The sequence below is a fragment of the Dendrobates tinctorius genome, unplaced genomic scaffold (genome assembly GCF_039654945.1).
Source record: "Dendrobates tinctorius isolate UK_male_01 unplaced genomic scaffold, ASM3965494v1 ptg000120l, whole genome shotgun sequence".
NCBI lineage: Eukaryota > Metazoa > Chordata > Amphibia > Anura > Dendrobatidae > Dendrobates > Dendrobates tinctorius.
Window position 1 is genome coordinate 14,778,807 of NW_027361788.1, and position 23,331 is coordinate 14,802,137.

Here is a 23,331-nt window from a genome sequence, read left to right on the forward strand (position 1 = left end):
GCTCAGACGGTGTCAGGCCCAGTATGGATTACACGTGATTGCACAAAGGTGAGAAAGGGTACCGTATCCCCGGATAACATGTATGGATAACATAGTTTACACATTCAAAATATATGTCTATAGATCAGGAGGCAGGCTCAAACGGTGTCAGGCCCAGTATGGATTACACGTGATTGCACAAAGGTGAGAAAGGGTACCGTATCCCCGGATAACATGTATGGATAGCATAGTGTACACATTCAAAATATATGTCTATAGATCAGGAGGCAGGCTCAAACGGTGTCAGGCACAGTATGGATTTGACGGCCCAGACTACACAGCGGAGGAGCAGGGAAAGGTAAAGACTGCAAATGCTGGGGCCCTGTCCAAGCAAGGGGGGCCACCACCACCGTCAGAGACACTTGATTGCACTATGAGGGACCCTGTGCCAGTGCCCGCGCCCAAGAGTCGGCCTACCCACCTGTCCAGGGCAACGGCACTCGCACAGTTTCGTGCGCTAGGTGTTGAACCCGGCCATGGGGGGGGGGAGGCAGCACAGTTAGGTAGTTTTAGAAAGTGGCATATGTTGATGTTGGACATTCAGCTGATGCAAAAGGCGAAATTGTTCAAGTCCCAGGAAGAGGAGGACCAAAGCAAGCCATTTTTCTGTCACCCTATGTGTCATCAGGGGAAGGTGGGACAAAATCCTTGGAAACCCATGCATGGTTCATTTTAATGAAGGTTAGATCATCCACATTTTGGGTTGACAGACGGGTCCTTTTTTCTGTCAGGGTTGATCCAGCTGCACTGAAGACTCTTTCCGATAGCACACTTGCAGCTGGGCAAGCGAGCTCCTGTAAGGCATATTGTGCTAATTCAGGCCAGGTGTCCAGTTTAGCGGCCCAATAGCCAAAGGGGAATGACCTGTGTGGGAGAACATCGATATGGGAGGAAAAGTAGTTTGTAACCATAGTTGACAACTGCTGTCTCCTGTCACTTTCCATCGATGCAGTATTACCAGTTGTGTGAACGGTACTTGAAAAATCAGTCCACAACATTGTCATGAAACCCCTGTCTCGTACGGCTCGTGTGAGAACCATCACCGCTGCTGTGTGCTGGGAATGCCTCAACCAACCGGTTTACCAGAGTTGCTTGTTTATTAGCCAATATTAGGTCAAGGTTCTCGTGTGGCATGATGTTTTGTAATTTGCCTTTATAGCGTGGATCCAGGATGCTGGCCAACCAATAGTCATCATCGTTCATCATTTTGGCAATGCGGGGGTCCCTTTTTAGGATCTGCAAGGCATAATCTGACTTGCGGGCCAATGTTCCCGGTGTCAATGATGCACTGCGAGTGCTGGTTGGAGGAGCACTTTCTGGCAAATCCACATCCCTCCAGTCACGCACAAACCCTGTACCAGACCTTGCCACGCCAACATTTTCACTTGCCCCACGAGATGCATCCTCCTCCCCTAAGTAATCATCCCCATCATCATCCTCCTCCTCCTCTTCTTCCTCCACCTCGTCTAGGAGAGGTCCCTGAGCAGACAATGGCTGAATGTCATCAAGGATTACCTCCTCCTCTTCCTCCTCGTCAACATTGGCTGCAGACGCCTGCTCCTTAAGGTGCGTCAAAGTTTGCATGAGCAGACGCATAAGTGGGATGCTCATGCTTAGGATGGCGTCATCTGCGCTTACCAGCCGTGTGCATTCCTCAAAACACTGAAGGACTTTACAGAGGTCTTTCAGCTTCGACCTCTGCACACCTGTCAACTCCATGTCTGCTCTCAAAGTGCCTGGCCATGTATCCTCCCACAAATGCATTATGGCCTGCCTCTGTTCGCACAGCCGCTCAACCATGTGCAGGGTGGAGTTCCACCTTGTTGCAATGTCGATAATGAGGCGGTGGTTGGGAAGGTGGAGCAATCGCTGCAGCTTCTGCATACGAATGGAGTGTACAGGCGACCGGCGGATGTGCACGCACAGTCTTCGCACCTTCTGGAGCAGGGCTGTTAACTCCGGATAATTGTTGAGGAAGCACTGCACCACCAGGTTCAAGGTGTGAGCCAAGCAAAGTATGTGGCTGAGTTTTGAAAGGTCTATGGCTGCCACAAAATTACGGCCGTTATCACTAACTACCTTGCCTGCCTCAAAATGTATACTGCCCAGCCATGACTCAGTTTGTCGCTGAAAGTACTCGGCCAGCACCTCCGCGGTGTGTCTGTCACCCAAACACATCATCTGCAACACAGCCTGCTGAAGCTTTCCACTAGCTGCTCGATAGGGGGACACCTCGTGTGCAACAGTGGCAGCTGCAGATGGAGTGCTCGTACGACTGCGCTCTGTGGACGAGCTTTCGCTTCTGGAGGAGGAGGAGGAGGAGGAGGAGGAGGAGGGTCGAACGCCTACAGCCAACTGTTTCCTATACCGTGGGCTAGGCAGCACTGTCCCACCACCGCTGTCCCCTGTGGACCCTGCATTCACCACATTAACCCAGTGCGCAGTGATGGACACGTAACGGCCCTGGCCATGCCGACTGGACCATGCATCTGTTGTGAGGTGCACCTTTCCACTCACTGACTGCTTGAGTGCATGGACAATGCGGTCTTTCACATGATGGTGGAGGGCTGGGATGGCTTTGCGAGAGAAGAAGTGGCGACTGGGTAGGTCATAGCGTGGTACTGCATAGGCCATGAGTTCGCGGAAAGCTGCGCTTTCCACCAACCGATAGGGCATCATCTCTAACGAGATTAGTTTGGCAATGTGGGCGTTCAAACCCAGTGTACGCGGATGAGAGACTGAGTACTTTCTTGACCTACTCATAGTCTCTGGGAGGGTGAGCTGGACTTGAGAGCTGCATATGGTGGAACTAGCGGTGGACAGGGCGGACTGAGAGAGGGTTGATGATAGTGATGGAGTTGGTGTTCTTTCTGATGGCCTAGATTCAGTCTTTCATTGATATAACAGTGGGATTCCCTGACTGCTTTGGCCTTGCAACGACACCTCAACATTTGCTGCTGTGCTAACCGCTGGGCTTACAGTGGGGGAAACAATGTAGCGTTGCTGACTACCTTCTTTGGATCAGTTGCACATGTGGTACGTTAGGTTTGGTGTTGTGTCAACGCTTGCAAGTGCATGCTGGTTAAATGTCTATGCATGCAACTGGTATTCAAATTTTTCAGATTTTTCCCTCGGCTAAAGGTCTTTGCACACTTCTTACAGATAACCTTGGCCTGATCATGAGGATTTTGTTCAAAAAAGTGCCACACTGCACTCTTCCTACTTTGGAAGACATTTTGCGGCCTAGCACGCTGTGCTATTTTGACTGTCTGGACAAGCTGTCCAGCAACTCTTTTGATTTTTGGAACCTGTCTTTGGAGTACTCCGGGCCTGCCAGATAATAGCTGTTGCGATGTCGATGTCTGCTGTGGATGCTCCTCCTCATCTGAGCTATTGGAAGCAGCACCCTCTTCCCCCAATGGATGCCAATCTAGGTCAACATCTGGGTCATCCATCACCTCCTCTTCAATGTCATGTGCACCTTCCTCTGTGTCACCGTGTATGGTGGTATAGTATGCGGGAAGGGGCACCTGAGTCTCATCAGGGTCAGAATCTGGCTCATTACACTGCGAGGACAATGTAGTGCTCTGACTGAATGTACCAGCAAAATCATCTATCAGTGGCTGTGCATCAGTGCACTCCATGTCAGATTCATCTTGGCCTGGGTAATTCACCATTTCACTTGATAACCCAGGCATGGTATGTGAAAACAGCTCCATGGAGTAATCAGTTGTATGGCCTGCGTCATCCTTCAATCTTGGTTGGGGTGAAGGACACAAGGAAAGGTGTGGTTCATGAACATGACCCTCCAATGACGACTCAGTGCTTTTATTTTTTACAACTTCAGAAGAGGAGGTGATAGAGCTGGAGGCTGAGTCAGCAATGTAAGCCAAAACTTTTTCCTGATGCTCTGGCTTTAAAAGCGGTTTGCCAACTCCTAGAAAACTAAGCCTTCGAGGCCTTGTGGAGCCAGACGATGACGCAGGCTCAACACCTCCTGCATTCAGTCCTATTTTGCTTTTGCCACTACCATCAGATCCACCAGCAACATCATCATTACCAGCTGGCAACCCCCGCCCAATTCCACGGCCTCTTCCACCAGCCTTCCTCATTTTTGGTAAAAATGTACACAAAATCCCACAAACTATATAGTAATGTAAAACAAGGTACAAGGTGTATATAGGACAGGGGAGACTTCGAATTTCTGAACACACTTGTGGACACTGTTGGATTGTGTGAGGCCCAGTTAATATCACACCGCTATGTCACAGGCTCAATGTCGCAGGTCTGAAAAATATCACTATGGGACAGGGGAGATGTAGAATTTCTGAAAACACTTGTGGACACTGTTGTGTGAGGTCCAGTTAATATCACAACGCTATGTCACAGGCTCAATGTGGCAGGTGTGAAAAATGTCACTATAGGACAGGGGAGATGTAGAATTTCTGAACACACTTGTGGACACTGTTGTGTGAGGCCCAGTTAATATCACACCGCTATGTCACAGGCTCAATGTCGCAGGTGTGAAAAATGTCACTATAGGACAGGGGAGATGTAGAATTTCTGAACACACTTGTGGACACTGTTGTGTGAGGCCCAGTTAACATCACACCGCTATGTCACAGGCTCAATGTCGCAGGTGTGAAAAATGTCACAATAGGACAGGGGAGATGTAGAATTTCTGAACACACTTGTGGACACTGTTGTGTGAGGCCCAGTTAATATCACACCGCTATGTCACAGGCTCAATGTCGCAGGTGTGAAAAATGTCACTATAGGACAGGGGAGATGTAGAATTTCTGAACACACTTGTGGACACTGTTGGATTGTGTGAGGCCCAGTGAATATCACACCGCTATGTCACAGGCAGAAATTGGCTAGTGTATGACAAACTACAAGATGTATATAGAATTGGGCAGAATAGGAATCTCCCTAGAGTGTAGGTCTGTAAGAACGGAACATGTCCTCGACTTATTCTTACAGAGTGACACACAGATAGCTTCTCTGTGGCCGTGATAACAGCCGTTACACGGTACTGAGAGAGGAGCGTGCAGTACACCGCTGTCCGGTGTCCGTAAAATTGTCAAGCTCCATGTTTTGTAAGTATACGGACTGACACACGCTGTCTCTATATAGTTTTGAATGTGATCAAACAGCAAATATACTTAACTGTTTGAAAAGCAGACAAAACTAGAAGGTGTAGGTCTGTAAGAACGGAACATGTCCTCGACTTATTCTTACAGAGTGACACACAGATAGCTTCGCTGTGGCCGTGATAAAAGCCGTTACACGGTACTGAGAGAGGAGCGTGCACCACTGTATGGTGTGAAAAAATGCACGCTCAGTACCTCACCAGGACAAAAAAAAAATTTGGATTGCTTTTAAAAAAGCAGTTTTCAGAGCAGTGGGAAAACAGCAATGCAGCTATCAGGAAGCCTTATAAGGCAGCCTAACAACCAACACAGCTGATCCAGCAAAATATAGCCTCCACTTGCACTGCACACACAGTGACTGGTGTGTTGTACAGGCAAAATCGCTAGCAGCAGAAGCAGTTTTTGGTGTCTTCTTCCCTGCCTAACGCTCTCCCTACAGAATCAGCAGCAGCAGCAGCTCTCCCTATTCTGAGATCAGCATGAGTAACATGGCGGTCGGTGTGCACGCCCTTTTATACCCCCTGTGACGCCCCCCAAAGCAAGCCAATCACTTGCATGCCCTTCTCAAAGATGGTGTTGACCCCTGCCTATGTCATCACGTTTCCCACAGTGTCTGTGGATCCTGATTGGCTGAAAAAGGGCGGAAAACAAACTTTTGAAACGCGACTTTGGCGCTAAAGTCGCCGAGCTCGTGGCCGACCTCACCTTAGTGTCGGGTTTCGTTTCATAAAACCCGACTTTACCAAAAGTCGGCGACTTTTGAAATTTTTTGACCCGTTTCGCTCAACTCTAGTCATCTCCTTGCTGCGCGGCGATCCCCAGGATTGGGCTTTTTCTCTGACACCTGAAATTCCTATTCTGACTAATGTGGATGCATATTTTCAAGCCTTGGGGTTGTTGTATGATGAACCTAATGCTGTTGATCAAGCTGAGAGAACCCTGTTGGCATTAAACCAGGGTCAGGATTCTGCAGAGTTATAGTGTCAAAAATTCAGAAAGTGGGTGGTCCTTACTACATGGAATGATAGTGCATTGGCAGCTCTCTTTCGGAAGGGTTTATCAGAGACTGTAAAAGATGTTATGGTGGGATTTCCTGTTCCCTCTGGTCTGGATGATTCTATGTCATTGGCCATTCAAGTTGATCGGCGTTTACGTGAAGGTAAAACTACACGGGAGGCGCTGCCACCTTTTGAACAAACGTCTGAACCTATGCAATGTGATAGGGTTTTGTCTAGGGCGCAACGTCAGGAGTTTAGAAGGCGTAATAAGCTGTGTTTTTTCTATGGAGATGCCTCTCATACTATTTCTGTCTGCCCTAAACGAGAGAAACGTTTTGCACACACATTTGCTGTGGGCAGTATACAACCTAAGTTCCTTTTGGCAATTACTCTGATCTGCTCCTTGTCCACATTTTCCACTAAGGCTTTTGTGGATTCAGGAGCAGCTCTGAATCTGATGGATTTGGACTTTGCTAAACATTGTGGTTTGTCCATGACGCCTCTGCAGATGCCTATTCCTTTGAGGGGTATTGATGCCACTCCTTTGGCGGAGAATAAACCTCAGTTTTGGACTCAGGTGATAATGCGAGTTGCCCCAGACCACCAAGAAAATTGTACATTTTTGGTGCTGCATAATTTACACGATACTATTGTTCTGAGGTTCCCCTGGTTGCAAACTCATAACCCAGTTTTGGATTGGAAATCTGTCACTGTCGTGAGTTGGGGTTGTCAGTGTGTTCTTAGGGACGCTCCTGTTTTCTCCACCTCTCCTCAGTCTCATGATATTCCTGATTATCTGGCTGATTTCTCTGATGTATTTAGTGAGAGTAAGTCTGCGTCTTTGCCTCCTCATAGGAGTTATGACTGTGCAATTGACTTGATGCCTGGGTGTAAATTTCCCAAGGGTTGGCTTTTCAACTTATCTGTACCCGAACATGATGCTATGTGATCCTATATTAAGGAGTCGTTGGAGAAGGGTCATATTAGACCATCCTCGTCACCTTTAGGTGCTGGGTTTTTTTTTGTGGCCAAGAAAGATGGTTCAATAAGACCGTGTATTGATTATCGTTCTCTTAACAAGATGACGGTTAAATATCAGTACCCGTTACCTCTGATGTCTGATTTATTCTCTAGAGTTAAGAGTGCCTGCTGGTTTATTAAGCTTGACCTCAGGGGGGCGTATAATCTTATTCGCATCAAGCACGGGGATGAATGGAAGACGGCGTTTAATTCTCCGGAGGGACATTTTGAGTACCTGGTGATGCCTTTTGGGCTCTCTAATGCCCCTTCTGTCTTCCAGTCCTTTATGAATGATATTTTCCGAGACTTTGTGGATAAGTTTTTGATCATCTATCTGGATGATATTTTGATCTTTTCTAGTGATTGGGATTCCCATGTGGAACATGTCCGGACTGTGTTCCGGATTTTGAGGGAGAATTCCCTGTTTGTTAAGGGATCGAAGTGCCTTTCTGGTGTACAGAGAATTTCATTTTTGGGATTTATCTTGTCTCCTTCAACTATTGAAATGGACCCAGCCAAGGTACAGGCCATGTATGATTGGGTTCAGCCTACTTCTTTGAAGGCTCTCCAGAAGTTTTTGGGTTTTTCTAATTTCTATCGTAAATTTTTAGGTAATTTTTCTAGTATTGTCAAACCACTGACTGATCTGACCAAGAAGGGAGCTGATGTGCTGAATTGGTCTCCTGAGGCTGTCTCAGCATTTCAGGAGCTTAAGCGGAGATTTACTTCAGCTCCAGTTTTACGGCAACCTGATGTCTCACTTCCATATCAAGTGGAGGTAGACGTTTCTGAGATTGGTTCAGGAGCTGTTTTGTCCCAAAAAGACCCTGTGACTTCTAAGATGAATCCCTGTGCCTTCTTTTCTCGAAAGTTTTCCCCATCTGAACGCAACTATGATGTGGGGAATCGGGAATTGTTGGCCATGAAATGGGCATTTGAGGAGTGGAGACATTGATTGGAGGGAGCTAGACATCAATTTGTGGTCCTCACCAATCACAAGAATTTGATCTATCTGGAGTCGGCCAAACGTTTGAATCCTAGACAGGCTAGATGGGCCTTGTTTTTCACGCATTTTAATTTTGTGGTCTCTTTTCTTCCGGGCACTAAGAATGTTAACGCAGACGCCCTTTCTAGGAGTTTCTTTGCTGATTCTCTTAATGTGACCGAGCCTACTACTATCCTAGATGAGGGGTAGTTCTTTCTGCCATTTCGCCCGATTTGAGACGCGCCCTGGAGGAATTTCAGGAGGATAAACCTGAGCGTTACCCTATGGGAAAATTGTATGTTCCTGACCAGTGGAGAAAGAGAGTGATGTCTGAAGTCCATTGCTCCGCATTGGCTGGTCATCCGGGTATTTTTGGTACCAGAGATTTGGTGAGTCGGTCGTTTTGGTGGCCTGCCTTATCTCGTGATGTCAGGAATTTTGTACTGTCCTGTGGGACTTGTTCTCGGTCTAAACCCTGTTCTCGTTCTAGTGGGTTGCTGATGCCCCTGCCGGTGCCCAAGAGGCCATGGACCCATACCTCAATGGATTTTATTTCTGATCTTCCTGTCTCTCAGAGAATGACTGTTATCTGGGTGATTTGTGATAGATTTTCGAAGATGGTCCATCCTGTACCACTCCCAAAGTTGCCATCGTCCGCTGCGTTGGTACCCTTATTTTTACAACAGGTGGTTCGGTTACACGGGATTCCTGAGAACATTGTGTCCGATAGAGGGGTCCAGTTTGTTTACAGATTCTGGAAAGCCTTTTGTTCCAATCTGGGAATTCAGTTATCCTTCTCCTCCGCGTTTCATCCCCAGACCAATGGGCAAACTGAGAGAACAAACCAGACCCTGGAGTCTTATTTAAGATGTTTTATATCTGCTGATCAAAATGATTGGGTCTCATTTTTGCCCTTGGCTGAATTTGCGCTGAGCAATAGAGCTAGTTCTGCCACTTTGATGTCACCCTTTTTCTGTAATTTTGGGTTTCATCCTCGATTCTCTTCAGGGCAAGTGGAATCTTCGTCCTGCCCAGGAGTGGACACTGTGGTTGTGAGAATGCAGCAAATATGGGACCAAGTGGTGGATAAGTTGTCACTCTCTCAGGAAAAGGCCCAGCGTTTTCCCAACCGGCATAGGACCATTGGTCCCCGGTTTAAAGTGGGTGATATGGTTTGGTTGTTGTCTAAGAATATTCCTATGAAGGTTGCATCTCTAAAATTTAAGCCCAGATTTATTGGACCTTATAAGACTTTGGAGATTCTTAATCCTGTTTCTTTTCGATTGGCTCTTCCAGTTATGTTCAAAATCCATAACGTATTTCACAAGTCACTGTTGAAGAGGTTTGTTGAGCCAGTAGTTCCTGTGGCGGCACCTCCTGACCCTGTATTGGTTAAAGGCAATGTGGAATATGAGGTAGAGAAAATATTGGATTCTCGTTTGGTTAGACGGAGACTCCAGTATTTGGTCAAATGGAAGGGTTATGGCCAGGAGGATAATTCTTGGGTCTCTGCCTCTGATATTCATGCCAATAAATTGGTTCATGCTTTTCATCGGGCCCATCCTGATTGGCCTGGTGGCATGGATGAGTGTTCGGTGACCCCTCCTCAAGGGGGGTGTACTGTTATGAGCTCATTTTCTGCTCCACCAGTTGAGAGTTCTCCTTCCGCTCTCCCTCTGGTGGTGACAGGAGGTAGTGACGTTGGTTTAAGTGGTAGTGATCTGCCACCTGATGAGGAGGATAACGATTGGATCTCTGGAGTATCAGACTGGATGTAAGACAGACAACGCCCTATCCTGGTGCTGGTGATTCAGTCTGCTTCTCAGGTCTTGGACTTCAGCTCTCTTCCAGTCTTCTCAAGTTAAGTTTGTTTTTTGCTACTGTTCACACTTGCGCTTGTTGGTCAATTCAGTTTCTTGTGTGGTCAGCTTGCCCCTGCTGGGGCTATGCTGAACTTCCACTCCTATTTATCTGTATTTGCCAATTTGCCTTTTTGTCCCATATTAGATTGGCCTCTTTTTGCTCCGTTTCAGAATATTTCAGAGTGCTGATATAGTGGGAGAAGTCTAGTGACTTCAGGGTTAATTTTGCTATCAGTCGTGTTGGACATTATTTTGGTAGGGTTTTTTGCAGATTGCAGACAGTGTCTTTCCTTTCCTGTCCTTTCTAGTTAGTCGGGCCCCATCATTTGCTCAGCCTATTTTCCTGCCTGTGTTTGTGTTTTCATCTTGCTTCACCGTCAATACATGTGTGTGGGCTGTCTTTTCCTTTGGGGTCTGCTCTGGGGCAGTTAGTTTTCCCTTTTCTTGCTTTAGGTTTATGTAGTCCTCCGACGGTGACGAGGCGTCTAGAAACAGGAACGCTCCACTACTGTTAGTTGTGTGGTTAAGATCAGGAATCTGCAATCTGCATAGTTACCAACCTCTCTGGTTTTCTGGGACTTAGCTTTTTGTTGTTCCTCCTCAGTGACCCATTCATAACAGACTTCCTCTGTTCAGCTACCCAGTGCAGGAAAAGACTGGCCCATGGGTCTATACTGTTGTTATTTGACACCATTTGTGTATGGTTCCCAGTAGCTAGGGGACTGGGGTCGGTCGGACCCACACTGAAGGAACTTGAACTCTTTCGTTCCAGGGCTCCAATCGAATGGAGCTGAGGTCACGGTTGACCCACCAAAGTCATCAGATAAAGACTTAATTGTAAATATGTTTAAAAAAAAAAATTCTTGCAGTTTTAAATTTACAGATGCCGCAATGGTCGGGGACGACCATATTCTAGGAGGGAGAAGAGTAAGGAAGTGGCGGGGACCCTCATATGCCTCCTCTCCTCTGGTAGCTGCTCACAGGATTACGTGCGGCACCTCATTGTTTATTAATGTGAAATGGAATGTTTATGTGCTGTAATGTCATGTGTCTGTCAGGTACTGTATATAGGCTTGGGGCTAGGATAGGATCTTATTTAGTATAGGACCATAGGGGATTAAAATAGAGGGGGGCACATTAGAGATAGAGAATAGAATAGAAAGGAGTGTTAGCTAGCATAGGGGTTTAGCAGCTGGGAGGAGTTACAGGACAGGGCAGTGCAGAGCCAGGGTTATAGGAAAGGGACTTCCTGTATAGGCAGCAGGGCCTGGGCAGCCTTGCCCAGGGCAGGGTGCATGCAGTAGTGAGTCCAGATGGCTTGCTAGCCTTGGGGATAAAGCTGTGATGGCAATAAGGGGCCACAGGTGGAAAATAGTGCAGTCGGGCACCAGCTCAATGTGACCATCCCCAAGAAGGATCCTGGGTCTACGACTGGGGTGGAAGCAGCTGAGATGGCGTTCCTGGAACATTTCCCAATTGGAACCGGATGAGGAGCTGACAGGGAGCTGGTGACGTTTAAGACACGGAGGGGACACAGACTGTCCAGAGATAATGGCAGGGATTCCCAGGAAAAGGAAGCTGATAGAGAGAATAGGGCCTGTCCGGACGGCAGCGAAAGATAAGAAGACGTCTTTGTGTTTAACCTGTGCTGTCAATGTGATGGGTGCCCTAATGTTTAGTAACGTTATACTGTCTTGTGGAGACGGAGTGACAGAACTGGAAAGGATTCTGACAGTGACCGTAAGGCTGGGTTCACACGTAGCGGAACTCTCGCAGAAATTACCGCGAGAATTCTGGAATTCCATTCCGCGGGAAAATCGCATTTTAAATTCCCGCGAATTTAAAACTAGCATTTTGCAAGCGTAATTAGCTTGCAGAATTGCTAGCGTTTTCCAAGCGATCTGGAGCATCGCTTGGAGAACTGATTGACAGGTTGGTCACACTCGTCAAACATAGTGTTTGACGAGTGTGACCTAACTTTTTACTATTGAGGCCGCCTATGTGGCATCAATAGTAAAAGATAGAATGTAAAAAATAATAATAAAAAAAAATATTGTTATTCTCACCTTCCGACGTCCCGCGCAGCCTTCCCGCCTCTCTGCACGCTCCCGGTCCCAGTAATCTTTTGCGACAATTACCGCGATGACGTCTGTTCTCGTGGGATCGCGACATCTCGCGGTCATTCGCGATGACGCGCGAATGACCGCGAAACATCGTGATCCTGCGAGAACGGACGTCATCGCTCGCAAAGGCTTACTGGGACCGGGAGCGTGGAGAGAGGCGGGAAGGCTGCGCGGGATGTCGGAAGGTGAGAATAACAATATTTTTTATTTTAAATTCTATTTTTTACAGGGATATGGTACCCAAAGCCCGGAGGACAGTCTCCTCTCCTCCGGACCGTGTGTACCATCCGCAAATGTTCTGCTTACTTTTCGCATGGTGTGCACAGCCACATGCGAAAAGTAAGCAGAACAATGTATTCCTATGGGTGCGGGATCGCCGCGATTCCGCGAAATTAATGAGCATGCTGCGTTTTTTACCGTGAAGCGATTCTGCCGTGGTAAAAACCGCAGCATTAGCGCAGCATTGCGGAATCCCATAGGAATGCATGGGATGCTTATTTTTCGCGTTTTCGTGGCAAAATCACGCGGTTAAAACCGCCGCGGAAACACGAAAAAACGCCACGTGTGAACTCAGCCTAAGTGTTCTGCTGCGCACGCAGCACATGCTGCGGAAGAAACATTGTGTTTTATCTGTGGGGCGCCAGGGTGAGGGAACCATACAGCCTGTTACCACAAGTACCACCCTGGCCGCCTTACACAAATACCAATCATTTTCATTGCTTATTGCAGCAGCAATAGTGTTTACATGACTGAATGGGTTTAATTAAAAAGAGAACCAGTAACTTGAAATAAATATGCACATTTGTAACCAAGTGTAAATGTCACTGTTCTCTTGAATACGGCATTGCTTTTCTTTTATTCCAGTGCCTCTCCATTCCTGAGATATGGCACCCTCTACTCGGTATCTAAATCTAGTCTTTTAAGTCAACTGGGTGTGGTCCTCAACTGTTCATTGTGGGTGTGTTCTTGTGCGCTAGTTGACTGAAAAGATTAGATTTAGGTACAGCTAAGGGAGGGCCATTTCTCAGGAATGGAGAGGCGCAGAAACAAAAGAAAACATTGCCGAATTCAGCAGAACAGCAGCATTTATGTAACATGGTGCAAGACGGTAGCCATGGGCAAGGTACTCATCTTTCATGTGCCAGCAAGCTACATAAAAATGGGGGTTATGGCTGTGTGTATGGACTTTGTCTATGAGGGAGCTACACCCTTGCAGGCCGCATGATGCCAATGACTTCAGTTGGCCAGGACCAGATATTCAAAAGTTAAATGATGGAGTCCACCTCTTTTTTACTGAACAATAACTTTGTGGGGATTACATATGACAGACAGAGGGTGCAGAACTTAAATAAAGTTTCTTTTAATACATGGAACATCTTCATACATATTTTCCCTGTCGTTCCTTACTTAGTCCTCTATCTTCACCACCATCCAGCACAGCACTTCAGGAACTTCTCTCGTCCTCAACAACCCTACTACATTCAGTAAGTGATAGTCCTGTACTTCAACCTGTGGCTCCACGTCCTTTGCCCCTTAGGGAAGCTACTTGGCCACTTTGACTGTTACTCAGCTTCTCTGCTGACCGATGCCTTGGAACTACTGCTCAGGGCACTCTCATCATCTCATGTTCCTTGTTTTGATCCGTCCAGTTACCTACTGGACTTGCAAACTCGGTATTGCGTTGCTAGGTTTCCTGCCCCAGGTCCCATCTCCTAAAAACCACTTACACCTTCTATCACTTTCTCTTGCCTCTTTCCTGGGTCTCGCTATCCATTCCCTAGGTCTCCATTCACTCCAGGGATACCCATTTCATGTGACTCTATTTAATTATTAGACCATAACCTGCTTTTGCTGTAGGCTGGGCCCGATCTGACTTCCTGACAGCCTCTACCACTACCAGGCCTCTGATGCATGGACATGAGCTACTGCTTCAGGTGTAAGGGGGTGAAGCACAAGAAGACTCAGAGGGGGGTTACCTTCTCCGCTCCTGATCTGGAACCACTTGGCCAGACAGCAGGCTTGCTAGGGAGAAGACTTTCTGCCCTGGACGTGCTGGGTCATATGACTGCTGGGAGGAGAGAGGAACAGGAAGGAGGGCAGCCTGAGAGCGCGTGAAGCTCAGAGCAGCGTGTGCAGGGGACAGGGCAGGTTGCAGGAGAAGAGAGAACTCCCGGTCAGAGGACAAATCCAGGAGGACAGTGCAGAGAGACTGCATCTTGTGAGTACATGAGATCAGAGCCTGCAGTGACTGGAGAGGTGTGCTCTGACCCCTGTGCAGAGACAGTGACCCCCATGCGTAGCCCCGGTACCTGCGGTGTTGTTGCAGAGCCCCCGCCTCCTGTTCAGAGACTTATAGAGACACAGACCCCTTGATTCCTGCGGAGAGACTGTTTCGTTTTGGAGCATAGACACAGAGCAGGGGACACCCGGAATGCCTTGTGTTCCCCCTGCCTTTCTTCATTAACCCCCCGAGACCCCTGTTGTGGGTCCTTAAAGACTGCAGAGCCTACAGTGACTAGAGCAACGACAAGTGCCTCTGCTGACGGCTCCGACGCGGGAGAAGACGACCCTATAAGCAAGTACTCAGCAGACTGATAAGTTCCAAGAACACCTGTTTCTAACTGTTATTCTTTTTGACTGTTTGATATACTGCTTTAAAACCAGTTTAACCCCCACTGCTTTCTCCCTGCGAGGAGTATCATATCCCTGTAAATAAAACCCTTTAACTTTTGATCTGTCTCGGTTCCGTGGTGACATACCAGCACCTGCATGTTTATTACACAGGCATAACATGGACTACCAACCATTGTGACGATGAGGGAAACCTCCAATGCTCCCCTGTCATAATAGACATTCCATCTCCAGGTGGGCCGGTCTCAAGAATTTGCTCCCAGCCCTCTCAGCCTTACACCTACTTGCGGCAGCTGCCATACACTCACGCACAACACTGACTGAGTACCAGCCACAGGGCCATACATCTTGAAGAACACTGGTCATGTACCTGGCGAGAGACTCTGCATTCTATGGGGCAGATGTTCAGTCTCTACCATCTTCTCCACAAAGATCTGATGATGATTCCCCACTGTGGGACATAGCTTATGGCCTCTCCGTAGGAAACATGCTCCTTGTATCGTGTGGCTAAGTGGTCCACTAACATTTCTCTGGCTCAGTCCTGGACCTCATCTTCTCAGCTGTTGTCAGATCCAGGCCACGTAGGTCACTAACGAGCTGCGGCACTCCTGCTCTATCTTCCTCAGTCTGCAGAAAGCCCAGAGATGGAGACTGCGCTCTCCCTGCTGGTCCAGGTATGTGGGCCGAGTCGTCTTATTCCAAACCCCTGGAGAAGGTACCTGCTTCTTTGGTGAGAAAGATAGCCAGCTCATAGTCCTCTAACCCCCCCTCCACTCCTTGGGGCAAGTGTGATGGCTCTGCCATGCTCCCTGACAAGTCTTGTTTATCAGCCATGTGATGCTGCTTCCTCTCTGACTCAAAGCAGAAGAATTGCACTGGCCTCATTGTTATTAAGTGTACTATTTCACTGCTCCGCTTTTCTCTTGGTGGGGTATGTTTTGGTGAACCATCCCGTTTTTCCAGAGTCTCCTCCAGTTTTCATTTGTCATACTTCACTGGACAGACCTTCTCCTTCTACTTCACCTTACTCGTGTGGGCACATCTCACTGCCGGCTGATGTTTCCTAATACATTCCCTTCGGTAGGTGAAAGCTCTGGAGGGCTTGACAGCTCTTAGCGCCCTTTCGAATCTTTTACGTCCATGTTGGGTGGTACGTTCTTGTTGTGCTTGTGCCACTAACCGCCATGTTAGAGTTCGTGCTTGGTGCAATTTTAGACCATATCATAGTTGCCATCCTCCATGTAACTCACGCACCACATTGACCCCGCATCACTTCCTTCTTCTGGTTTCAAAACTCGATCCTGCTGATGCAACGTGGTGTGAGACGGTAGCTGTGGGTGAGATACTCGTCACCCTACCATCACTTAAAAAGGAACTGTCTTTTTTACAATAGCTTGGTAAGAATTATACAGAACAAATGGTGGGTGCATAACTTTGTGAACAGTTCTCTTGATTCATGGAACATCTTCATAAAAACTTTCTTTATCCTTCCTTACTTAGTCCGCTGTCTTCACCACCACCCAGCACAGCACTTCAGGAACTTCTCTCGTCCCCAACATCGGTACTACAGTCAGTTAGTGAGAGTCCTGTACTTCATCTCTTTTCCTTTGAAGGGAGCAACTTTTCCATTACTCAACTTCTCTGCTGACTGAAGCGTTGTAACTACAGCTAGGGGCACTCTCTTCATCTCATGGTCCCTGCTCTGATCTGTTCCGTTACATTCTGGACTTGCAAACTCGGTATTGCGTTGCTAGGTTTCCAGCCCCAGCTCCTGTCTCCGGAGAATTACTCTCTGCTTCTGTCACTTTCTCTTGCCTTTTTCCCGGGTCTCGCTATCCTTTCTCTCAGTCTCCGCTCACTCCAGGGACACCAACGTCATGTGACTCTGCTTCCTTACCAGACCATAGGTCTGCTTCTGATGCAGGCTTGGCCCTATCTGACCTATCTGACCTCCTGACAGGAAACTGTCTCTATCCCTTCACTTTAGCCCCTCCCACTTTCACCTACTCCCAATCATTAGCCCTAAATCTACCTACTGTCGGTCAAAGTACAACATTGTCACTAATAACCCATGTCACAATACACATTATGACAATATACACTCACTGGCCACTTTATTAGGTACACCTGTCCAACTGTGTGTTAAGACTTAATTTCTAATCAGCCAATCACATGGCGGCAACTCAGTGCATTTAGGCATGTAGACATGGTCAAGACAATCTCCTGCAGTTCAAACCGAGCATCAGTATGGGGAAGAAAGGTGATTTGAGTGCCTTTGAACGTGGCATGATTGTTGGTGCCAGAAGGGCTGGTCTGAGAATTTCAGAAACTGCTGATCTACTGGGATTTTCACGCACAACCATCTCTAGGGTTTACAGAGAATGGTCCGAAAAAGAAAAAAAATCCAGTGAGCGGCAGTTCTATGGCCGGAAATGCCATGTTGATGCCAGAGGTCAGAGGAGAATGGGCAGACTGGTTCGAGCTGATAGAAAGGCAACAGTGACTCAAATTGCCACCCGTTACAACCAAGGTAGGCAGAAGAGCATCTCTGAACGCACAGTGCGTCGAACTTTGAGGCAGATGGGCTACAGCAGCAGAAGACCACACTGGGTACCACTCCTCTCAGCTAAGAACAGGAAACTGAGGCTACAATTTGCACAAGCTCATCGAAATTGGACAGTAGAAGATTGGAAAAACGTTGCCTGGTCTGATGAGTCTCGATTTCTGCTGCGACATTCGGATGGTAGGGTCAGAATTTGGCGTAAACAACATGAAAGCATGGATCCATCCTGCCTTGTATCAACGGTTCAGGCTGGTGGTGGTGGTGTCATGGTGTGGGGAATTTTTTCTGGGCACTCTTTGGGCCCCTTGGTACCAATTGAGCATCGTTGCAACGCCACAGCCTACCTGAGTATTGTTGCTGACCATTTCCATCCCTTTATGACCACAATGTACCCAACATCTGATGGCTACTTTCAGCAGGATAATGCGCCATGTCATAAAGCTCGAATCATCTCAGATTGGTTTCTTGAACATGACAATGAGTTTACTGTACTCAAATGGCCTCCTCAGTCACCAGATCTCAATCCAATAGAGCATCTTTGGGATGTGGTGGAACGGGAGATTCGCATCAGGGATGTGCAGCCGACAAATCTGCGCCAACTGTGTGATGCCATCATGTCAATATGGTCCAAAATCTCTGAGGAATGCTTCCAGCACCTTGTTGAATCTCTGCCACGAAGAATTGAGGCAGTTCTGAAGGCAAAAGGGGGTCCAACCCCTTACTAGCATGGTGTACCTAATAAAGTGGCCAGTGAGTGTATGTGTCATCAAGGGGGAATGTGGGCAGCATGTCCACCTCCTTACATTTACATTAGGTATAAAATTACATATTTATGGCAAGTGAAAAGTCTTTTTGAACTTAAGCTTAATTATTCTGTTTTTTTTATATATAATGCTAGTTTACACAGATGCATTAGTGATTTCAGACAGATAAATATGGGTTAATACAGGGTTTGCCCAAAGAAGCTGTGTACTCTTCCATTATGCACAGAAAATGACACTAAGTATTTTTAACCCATTTGCAGTATCTGATCCTGAGAATGAGCCAGGTTGAGATTTTATTACACACTGGGTAAGGTTTTTATGCAGGCTTCTTAGAGCATCTAAAATCAATCTGAGTGCCACCGATTATTCATCCCTCCACGGACCAACTAATTGTTATTGGAAAGTCATTTGTGTGTGCTGGACCGTGTCCTGACCCCACAAGTCTTTCTCTACCGTCTGCAGGGTGTACTGTCACTGGCATGACCCAATGACTTCTTGGAGGAGGGGAAAGCTATGAAAGTTGAGTGGATCTAGGGTTGGAAATGATTTTACTTCTTCACGCTTTAGTTATTTTTGAGTTGAAATTGTAGAAAACCCAAGGTGACCATATATTTCATTTACAAATCCTTATGAAAAATAGATTCTGTGGGGTCAGGTCTGCTAATGCAAAAAGAGAAGGAAATTTCAAAATCGTACATATTTTAAAAAAACTTTAAAATGATTGAATGTGTGATCATGAATAGAAATGAGCGAACCAGTGGATGTTCAGGTCCATCGCGTTCGAACAAACTTTATAAAAAAAGTTTGGTTCTCGTACCACAGCGGTAGACCTCTATCCCGAGCTTTATTCAAATTAATGGGGGGTCCGAACATCCAGCGGTTCCTACGCTGTCATCTGTGTGACAACATGTAAATCAAGAGCCGCGGAGACACCATCACATGTTTCTCAACGCAAGCAATGACTAGCCAGGTCTTTCACTGGGAAGGAACAACCACGGGAAGGGCAGTCTCCAATGAAGGAAACCACCTATGCAAAAAACATGGTATCCATCCACAGACAGCTGTTTTGGGGTTTTGCCCCTCATCAGTGTGGAGTAGGAAACTGGCTAGTAGGAGCAATGCCCAGTCATCTGTGTGACGGCGCGGGAAACACCGAGTCTTATTGGTGGTAACCTTACTGACATTACCACCAGTCACAACGGTGTGGTTCTGACCCTGTCACACAGATGACAGCTTGAGAGCAAGCAGCTTTGACCGGCGATTAAAAGATTACCGCCGATCAGGCGTCGGCTGATGACTACTACTCTCATCAGCGTGCGCCTGGTCTCGCTGATAGCAGCGAGAGCAGAAGTCAGCTCATGAGAGTATTCACCATCCGGCGCCTGTGCATAGTAAGAAATATGTCATGGACAGTGAGCTAATTAGTGCAGTGCGTGTGTGTCTTAGGACCCCGTCACACACAGCGAGATCGCTAGCGAGAGCGCTGATTTTGTGACGCATCAGCGATCTCTCCTGCGATCTCGCTGTGTGTGACATACATCAGCAACCGCCCCCTCGCCGGGTATCGCTGATTGTGCAGGATCGTCCTGGCCCATTTTTTGATCGTTGGTCTCCCGCTGGCCAGCACGCATCGCTGCGTGTGGCAGTGGGAGACCAACGATCAGCGATGCTGTGAGCTGGTATCTAGGGTAAACAGCAAGTACCTAAGAGCCGCGCGGCTCTTGGATACCCGCTGTTAACCCTAGATACCAGTGTGCACGCTGGTATCTAGGGTAAACAGCGGGTAACTAAGAGCCGCACGGCTCTTGGATACCCACTGGTTACCCTAGATACCAGCTTGCTCGCTGGTCCTGATCGCTGTGAGTCTGTCTATGTGACAGGTCACCAGCGATCAGCCAAACTATGTCCCAGCGATCCCAATGTCGCATCATTGGTGGGATCCCACCAATGATGCGACATTGGGATCGCTGGGACATCGTTGTATGTAACGGGGCCTTTATTGTACATGTATTTACCTAGTAAATAAAGAAAGAAAAAAATGGCATGGGGTACTCCTTATTTTTACTAACCAGCTGAAGGAAAACAGACAGTTGGGGGCTGATGTTACTATTCTGGGAAGGGGTCAATATCCATAAAGGTTCCCAGTCTATTAATATCAGCTTACATGTGTCTGCGTAGCCTTTATTGGTTATTAAAATGGGTGACCACCACAAAAAATTACATGGTGTTCACCCTATACTTAATAAAGACAGCTTCAGGCTGATACTAAAAGGCTGAGAAGGGCCCCCTCCCAAACTAAAAACATCAGCCCTCAGCTGCCCCAGAAAAGGTGCATCCATTAGTTGCACCAGTTCGGGGCTTATCATCGGCTCCTGCCATTTTATCTGGTGCGTGGGCAAGTGGGGTAATGGTTTTAGGGTTGATGTCAGCTGCGTAATGTCAGCTGACATCAAGCCCAGGGGTTAGTAATGGTGAGGCGTCTATAAGACACCCCCATTACTAACCTTGTAGTGAAACTTAATAAACACACAGAGAAAAAAAGTCCCTTTATTTGAACCAAACACTCCTCGACAAATCCCCTCTTTTCCCATTTATTAACATAAAAATAAAAGTAATCCTCAGATTCCTCATCTGTCAGCTGAAAATCCATAATTCTGATGTCCCACGATGAGCCCCAACACTGATGCATAAAGTAGGAATGCTGAGCAGTGACATCAGTATGTTACCGCTCAGCAAGACTGCCAGATGACACTGAGCTGACTGTGAGAACGCGGCTGTGTGTGACTGCAGTAACCTTAATGAAGTCACTGCTGGTCACATGCAGCCACGTTCTCACTCTCAGCTCAGTGTGATCTTACTGCCGGGCTGAGGGGTAAAATTACTAATGTCACTGCTTAGCAATGCAACCAAATGTAGCAGAGTTGGGGTTCATCATGGGAATTCAGCATTAAGGATAGGCGAGTATAACTTTGATTTTTTATTTTTATGCTAATAAATGGGAAAAAGAGGGATTTGTTCTGGAGTGCTTTGTTCAATTAAATAACTTTTTTCTGTTAGTGTCTTTATTCATTTTCACTACCGGGTTAGTAATGTGGGTGCCTAATAGACACCTCTCCATTACTAACCCCTCGGCTTGATGTCAGCTGACATTACAAAGCTGACATCAACCCCAAAATATTACCCAGCTTGCCAACGCACCAGGGCAAGCGGGAAGAGAAGGGCAAAGAACTAGAATTGGCACATCTAATGGATGCGCCTTTTTTGGGGTGGCTATGCACTGCTATTTTTGGGCTGGGGAGGACCAATATCCATGGGCTTCCCAGCCTGAGAATACCAGCCCTCAGCTGTATGCTTTATTTTGACTGGTGATCAAAAATGCCACGCAGTTTTTTGAAATTATTTATTTAAATTTTTTTTTTAAACGGTGTGAGGACCCATCTATTTTTGATAACCAGCCAAGATAAAGCTGACAACTGAGGGCTGCAGCCTGCATCTGTCAGCTTTACCTGCGCTTGTTATCAAAAATACACTGGACCCCACGTCTTTTTTTATTTATTTATTGTTTTACATAAAATACTTGACTTGGCTATGATGAGGCCAGAAGTGCACACACAGGAAAAGCTTGTTGATTTGCTGCAGTGCAGCCTTTGACCAAGCTTTGTTTGGGCTTCCAAACCCAAACAGTAACACAGACTTCTGAGAGAAGTCCTTGTTCAAGGTCCGTGCACGGATACTAGATGCCCAGTACGGACGGATCCCAAACTTTACCGTTCGAGTTCACCTATCTCTAATCATTAATGTTCCCCTTCCGTTAGTCTTCAGGCTGTATAATAGCAAGAACTTCTTTATAGGTCTTCCTGCTGTAAATAGAAAGAATAGCTTCCAGCTGTCTTTTGTCACCCGGTCACCAAGCATTCAAATATATACATTCAGTACTGTCCCATGCTCTTTTTCTATTTTCTCCTTCTCTTTTCATGACATGTCTTATTCATTTTACTCCTATAGTAATATCCCTATGCTAGAAAGGGAAGCAGACATGATGTATAGCATGTCCTTCTGGCTTAGGGGCTCTGAAATTGGCCCCGAAAAGCAGTTTGCAATCACATTTCAGCAAAAAAATATAGAAAAATAGAGAATAAGACAAAAGAGATTCTTCTATGAAATCTGATGCTTAACCTCCTAAAACCCTAGACCACCAGGGATGTTAGCATTACCTCACTCATTATTGTAAACTAACAGGGATGTTATTATCAGGCTCCTAGAAATGTTGTCAATAACTCCATTATTACTAAAGATCACCATGGATATAATCTTAAATTTAATCTTTACCCTAGACCACCAGGGATATTAACAATATCTCCATTATTACCAAAGACCACCAGGGATGTTCGATTTAACTCCTTCATTACCCTAGACCACAAGGATAGTTAGTATTAGCTCATTTATTATTGCATAATATCAGAGATGTGATGTTAGCATTAGCTCATTTATGACCCCAGACAGAAGAGGGCCCCTGTGCAAGAGAAATATATAGGCCCTTTGCATCCCAATAGCTCATCGTAAGGCACAATTCCATCTGCAATTCTGACCCAATGCCCCAATTCTTTGCTCCGTCCCTAAAGCTGCATTGATTTTGCATTACAGCAGTGTAGAAGAATGTAAGGATTTTTGCAAAGTATTGTTTAGAGTAGGTCCTATATGGATCTTGTATTCACAGTAAACCAAGCGATAATGATCAATCAGGAGTCTAAATAATCATCTGATTTGCATTGCTGATTGGCTGCCGATTGCCTTCATTTCCTAGAAATAATGATAATTAATGCATTGTTATAAAGCCCAGAGCCAGGTTCTGCATGGGTAAGTGTAATGTGGCTTTCACACCTTTCAGAGGCAGATCATGTGCATACAATTTGTGCATTATTTTGGGCTTGTCTTATTTTCTTTGCAGTTTTTTTTACATTGTTTGAAAATGTGACCTAAGATAAATCCATTTCAGCTGCAAATTTACAAATCTATGTTACACCTTCAAATGAAAATAATCGCCCCTTCCATTCAGGATTATGAAAAAAAGGTTGGTGGGGAGTGGGAAAATTATGTCCCTGATGACTTGGGATGGTGATCTGAGATATATTTGCCAACACTTTTCAGGAAAAGGGGTGACCTCTTGGACTCCAGCCAATTCCCCAAGTGCCC